We start from the raw sequence: 6,368 nt of genomic DNA on the forward strand, positions 1-6,368 counted from the left end.
TCTCAATTCCTATCATATGAGCAAACAATTTTGAGCTGAAACCTCAATTAGTTGCTCTAATGCAACAGAACTGCAAGTTTCATGGACTTCCATCAGAAGATCCTTATCAGTTCTTAACTGAGTTCTTGCAGATCTGTGAGACTGTTAAGACTAATGGAGTAGATCCTGAAGTCTACAGGCTCATGCTTTTCCCTTTTGCTATAAGAAACAGAGCTAAAACATGGTTAGACTCTCAACCTAAAGATAGCCTGGACTCCTGGGATAAGCTGGTCACGACCTTCTTGGCTAAGTTCTTTCCTCCTCAAAAGCTGAGCAAGCTTAGAGTGGATGTTCAGACCTTCAAACAAAAAGATGGTGAATCCCTCTATGAAGCTTGGGAAAGATACAAACAGATGACCAAAAGATGTCCTTCTGACATGTTTTCAGAATAGACCATGATAGATATATTCTATTATGGTATATCTGAGTTCTCTAAGATGTCATTGGACCATTCTGCAGGTGGATCCATTCACCTAAAGAAAATGCCTGCAGAAGCTCAAGAACTTATTGACATGGTTGCAAATAACCAGTTCATGTACACTTCTGAGAGGAATTCTGTGAATAATGGGATGCCTCAAAGGAAGGGAGTTCTTGAAATTGATGCTCTGAATGCCATATTGGCTCAGAACAAAATATTGACTCAACAAGTCAACATGATTTCTCAAAGTCTGAATGGATGGCAAAATGCATCCAACACTAGTAAAGAGGCATCTTCTGAAGAAGAAGCTTATGATCCTGAGAACCCTGCCATGGCAGAGGTAAATTACATGGGTGAACCTTATGGAAACACCTATAATTCATCAAGGAGAAATCATCCAAATTTCTCATGGAAGGATCAACAAAAGCCTTAACAAGGCTTTAATAATGGTGGAAGAAATAGGCTTAGCAATAGCAAGCCTTTCCCATCATCTTCTCAGCAACAGACAGAAAATTCTGAGCAGAGCACCTCTAATTTAGCAAACTTAGTCTCTGATCTGTCTAAGGCCACTTTAAGTTTCATGAGTGAAACAAGGTCCTTCATAAGAAATTTGGAGGCACAAGGAGGCCAGCTGAGTAAGAAAGTCACTGAAACTCCTCCTAGTACTCTCCCAAGCAATACAGAAGAGAATCCAAAGAGAGAGTGCAAGGCCATTGATATAGTCAATATGGCCGAATGCAAGGAGGAAGGGGAGGACATGAATCCCAATGAGGAAGACCTCATGAGACGTCTCCCAACCAAGAAGGAGTACCCTATTGAGGACCCAAAGGAATTTGAGGCTCACATAAAGACCATAGAGATTCCATTAAACCTCCTTCTGTCATTCATGAGCTCTGAAGACTATTCTTCCTCTGAAGAGGATGAAGATGTAACTAGAGAGCAAGTTGCTCAATATTTAGGAGCCATCATGAAGCTGAATGCCAAGTTGTTTGGTAATGAGACTTGGGAAGGTGAACCTCCCTTACTCATTAGTGAACTAGATACATGGGTTCAGCAAACTTTACCTCAAAAGAGACAAGATCCTGGCAAATTCATAATACCCTGTACCATAGGCACCATGATCTTTGAGAAAGCTCTATGTGACCTAGGGTCAGGGATAAATCTTATGCCACTCTCTGTAATAGAGAAGCTGGGGATCATTGAGGTACAGCCTGCCTTATTCTCATTACAAATGGCAGACAAGTCAGCAAGACAAGCTTATAGATTGGTAGAGGACGTGTTGGTAAAGGTTGAAGGCCTTTACATCCCTGCTGATTTCATAATCTTAGACACTAGGAAGGAGGAGAATGAATGCATCATCCTTGGAAGACCTTTCCTAGCCACAGCAGGAGCTGTGATAGGTGTTAACAGAGGAGAATTAGTCCTTCAATTGAATGGGGACTACCTTGTGTTTAAGGCTCAAGGATCTTCTTCTTTAACTAATGGAGATGAAGTATGAAAAGCTTCTCTCAGTACAGAGTCAAACAAAGCCCCCACAATCAAACTCTAAGTTTGGTGTTGAGAGGCCACAGCCAAACTCTAAGTTTGGTGTTGAATCCCCACATCCAAACTCTAAGTTTGGTGTTGGGAGTCTACAACATTGACCTGATCACTTGTGAGGCTCCATAAGAGCCCACTGTCAAGCTATTAACATTAAAGAAGCGCTTATTGGGAGGCAACCCAATTTTTATTTATCTAATTTTATTTTATTTTATTTTCATTGTTCTTTTATGTTTTCTTAGGTTCATGATCATGTGGAGTCACAAAAAAAAATATTAAAATTAAAAATAGAATCAAAAACAGCAGAAGAAAAATCACACCCTGGAGGAAGGACTTACTGGCGTTTAAACGCCAGTAAGGAGCATCTGGCTGGCATTCAACGCCAGAACAGAGCATGGATCTGGCGTTGAATGCCAGAAACAAGCAGCATCATGGCATTTGAACGCCAGGAATATACCTTGAGGAGAGCTGGCGCTGAACGCCAGAAACAAGCATGGAACTGGCGTTCAATGCCAGAAACATGCTGCAGCTGGGCGTTGAACACCCAGAACATGCAAAGGCATTGATCACCTCGGCGTTTAAACGCCAGAATTGCATGCAAAAGCATTGTACATGCCTAATTGGTGCAGGGATGTAAATCCTTGACACCTCAGGATCTGTGGACCCCACAAGATCATCTCAGGATCTATGGACCCTACAGGATCCCCACCTACCATATTCTCCCCTCTTCTCAACATTCATCCTCTCTTTCCAATAAACACTCTTCCCCAAAATCCTTCACTAATCACCTCAATCTCTCTTCCCAATTACCCCCTTCACCACTCACATCCATCCACTCTTCCCCATAAACCCCACCTACCTTCAAAATTCAAATTTTCTTTTCCACCCAAACCCACCCTAAATGGCCGAACCTACTCCCTCTCCCCTCACTATATAAACCCCTCTATTCTCCTTAAATTTCACACACACAACTCCCTCTCCTATACCTTGGCCGAATACACCTTTCTCCACTCTCCTCCATATTTTCTCTTCTTCTTCTTTTCTTTCTTCTCTTGCTCAAGGGCAAGCAATATTCTAAGTTTGGTGTGGTAAAAGCATAAGCTTTTTGTTTTTCCATTACCATTGATGACACCTAAGGCCGGAGAAACTTCTAGAAAAGGGAAAGGGAAGACAAAAGCTTCCACCTCCGAGTCATGGGAGATGGAAAGGTTCATCTCTAAAGCCCATCAAGACCACTTCTATGATGTTGTGGCCAAGAAGAAGGTGATCCCTGAGGTGCCTTTCAAGCTCAAGAAAAATGAGTTTTCAGAGATCCGACATGAGATCCAAAGAAGAAGTTGGGAAGTTCTAACCAACCCCATTCAACAAGTCAGAATCTTGATGGTTCAAGAGTTCTATGCCAATGCATGGATCACTAGGAACCATGATCAAAGTATGAACCCGAATCCAAAGAACTATCTTACAATAGTTCGGGGAAAATACTTAGATTTAGTCCGAAAAATGTGAGGTTGGCATTCAACTTGCCCATGATGCAAGGAGATGCACACCCCTACACAAGAAGGGTCAACTTTGATCAAAGGTTGGACCAAGTCCTTAGGGGCATATGTGTTGAAGGAGCTCAATGGAAAAGAGACTCCAAAGGCAAGCCGGTTCAATTAAGAAGATTGGACCTCAAACCTGTGGCTAGATGATGGTTGGAGTTCATCCAACGCTCCATCATCCCCACTAGCAACCGATCTGAAGTTACTGTGGATCGGGCCATCATGATTCATAGCATCATGAATGGAGAGGAAGTAGAAATTCATGAAGTCATCTCCCTTGAATTCTACAAAATAGCCAAAAAGTCCTCTACCTTGGCAAGACTAGCTTTTCCTCATCTTATTTGCCATCTATGTTACTCAGCTGGAGTCATCATAGAAGGAGACATTCCCATTGAGGAGGACAAGCCCATCACTAAGAAAAGGATGGAGCAAACAAGAGAGCCCACTCATGGAACCCAAGAGACGCATGAGGAAGCTCATCACCAAGAAATCCCGGAGATGCCTCAAGGGATGCACTTTGCTCCCAACAACTATTGGGAACAACTCAACACTTCTCTTGAAGATTTGAGTTACAATATGGATCAATTAAGGGTGGAACATCAAGAGCACTCCATCATTCTCCATGAAATTAGAGAAGATCAAAGAACAATGAGGGAGGAGCAACAAAGGCAAGGAAGAGACATAAAAGAACTCAAGGACATCATTGGTTCTTCAAGAAGAAAGCACCACCATCACTAAGGTGGATTCATTCCTTGTTCTTATTTTTCTATTTTTCGGTTTTTATGCTTATTATGTCATCTATATTTGTGTCTCTGTTACATGATCATTAGTATTTAGTAACTATGTCTTAAGGCTATAAATAATTCCATGAATCCTTCACCTCTCTTAAATGAAAAATGTTTCTAATTCAAAAGAACAAGAAGTACATGAATTTTGAAATTATCCTTGAATTTAGTTTAATTATATTGATGTGGTGACAATACTTTTTGTTTTCTGAATGAATGCTTGAACAGGGCATAATTTTGATCTTGTTGTTTATGAATGTTAAAATTATTGGCTCTTGAAAGAATGATGAACAAAGAGAATGTTATTGACAATCTAAAAAATCATGAAAATTGATTCTTGAGGCAAGAAAAAGTAGTGAAAAAGCAAAAGCTTGCGAAAAAAAATATTTTGAAAGAAAAAGAAAAAAAAAGCAAGCAGAAAAAGCCAATAGCCCTTAAAACCAAAAGGCAAGGGTAAAAAGGATCCAAGACTTTGAGCATCAATGGATAGGAGAGCCCAAGGAAATAAAATCTAGGCCTAAGCGGCTAAATCAAGCTGTCCCTAACCATGTGCTTGTGGCATGCAGGTCCAAGTGAAAAAGCTTGAGACTGAGTGGTTAAAGTCGTGATCCAAAGCAAAAAGAGTGTGCTTAAGAGCTCTAGACACCTCTAACTGGGGACTTTAGCAAAGCTGAGTCACAATCTGAAAAGGTTCACCCAGTCATGTGTCTGTGGCATTTATGTATCCGGTGGTAATACTGAAAAACAAAATGCTTAGGGCCACGGCCAAGACTCACAAAAGTAGCTGTGTTCAAGAATCAAAAAACTTAACTAGGAGAATCAATAACACTATCTGAAATTCTAAGTCCCTAGAGATGCCAATCATTCTAAACTTCAAGGGAAAAAGTGAGATGCCAAAACTGTTCAGAGGCAAAAACCTACAAGTCCCGCTCATCTAATTAGAATTAATATTCATTGATATTTTGGGATTTATAGTATATTCTCTTCTTTTTATCCTAATTTATTTTCAATTGCTTGGGGACAAGCAACAATTTAAGTTTGGTGTTGTGATGAGCGGATAATTTATACGCTTTTTGGCATTGTTTTTAGGTAGTTTTTAGTAGGATCTAGCTACTTTTAGGGATGTTTTCATTAGTTTTTATGCTAAATTTACATTTCTGGACTTTACTATGAGTTTGTGTGTTTTTCTGTGATTTCAGGTAATTTCTGGCTGAAATTGAGGGACTTGAGCAAAACTCTGATAAAAGGCTGACAAAAGACTGCTGATGTTGTTGGATTCTGACCTCCCTGCACTCGAAATAGATTTTCTGGAGCTACCGAACTTTAAATGGCGCGCTCTTAACGGTGTTGGAAAGTAGACATCTAGAGCTTTCCAAAAACATATAATAGTCCATACTTTATTCGTGATTAGATGACGTAAACTGGCGCTCAACGCCAGTTCCATGCTGCATTTTGGAGTCAAACGCCAGAAACACGTCACAAACCAGAGTTGAACGCCAAAAACACGTTACAACTTGGCGTTCAACTCCAAAAGAAGCCTCTGCACGTGTAAAGCTCAAGCTCAGCCCAAGCACACACCAAGTGGGCCCCAGAAGTAGATTTCTGCATCAATTACTTACTTCTGTAAACCCTAATAGCTAGTCTAGTGTAAATTGGACTTTTTACTATTGTATTCAGTGTCTTTTTTATTGTAAGTCTTTGATTGTAAGGTCTTTTGACCGATCCTGGATTGTATTTTGATCCTGTGATCACGTTTTGGGGGCTGGCCATTCGGCCATGCCTGAACCTTCATCACTTATGTATTTTCAACGGTGGAGTTTCTACACACCATAGATTAAGGGTGTGGAGCTCTGCTGTACCTCAAGTTTCAATGCAAGTACTACTATTTTCTATTCAATTTGACTTATTCTTATTCTAAGATATTCGTTGCACTTCAACATGATGAATGTGATGATCCGTGACACTCATCATCATTCTCACCTATGAACGCGTGACTGACAACCACTTTCATTCTACCTTAGACCGGGCGCATATCTCTTGGATTCC

The 6,368-nt window shown here is 40.5% G+C and overlaps 1 non-coding gene across 1 annotated transcript; it reads right to left on the reverse strand.

The window, feature by feature from the left end:
- Positions 1 to 314: 314 nt before the first annotated feature.
- Positions 315 to 418, reverse strand: LOC112804318 (small nucleolar RNA R71). The gene has a single exon (XR_003202930.1). It is a non-coding gene; the product is annotated as a small nucleolar RNA R71 (small nucleolar RNA).
- Between the last annotated feature and the right edge of the window lie 5,950 nt (positions 419 to 6,368).

Source organism: Arachis hypogaea, chromosome 5, assembly GCF_003086295.3.
Source record: "Arachis hypogaea cultivar Tifrunner chromosome 5, arahy.Tifrunner.gnm2.J5K5, whole genome shotgun sequence".
NCBI classification, from domain to species: domain Eukaryota; kingdom Viridiplantae; phylum Streptophyta; class Magnoliopsida; order Fabales; family Fabaceae; genus Arachis; species Arachis hypogaea.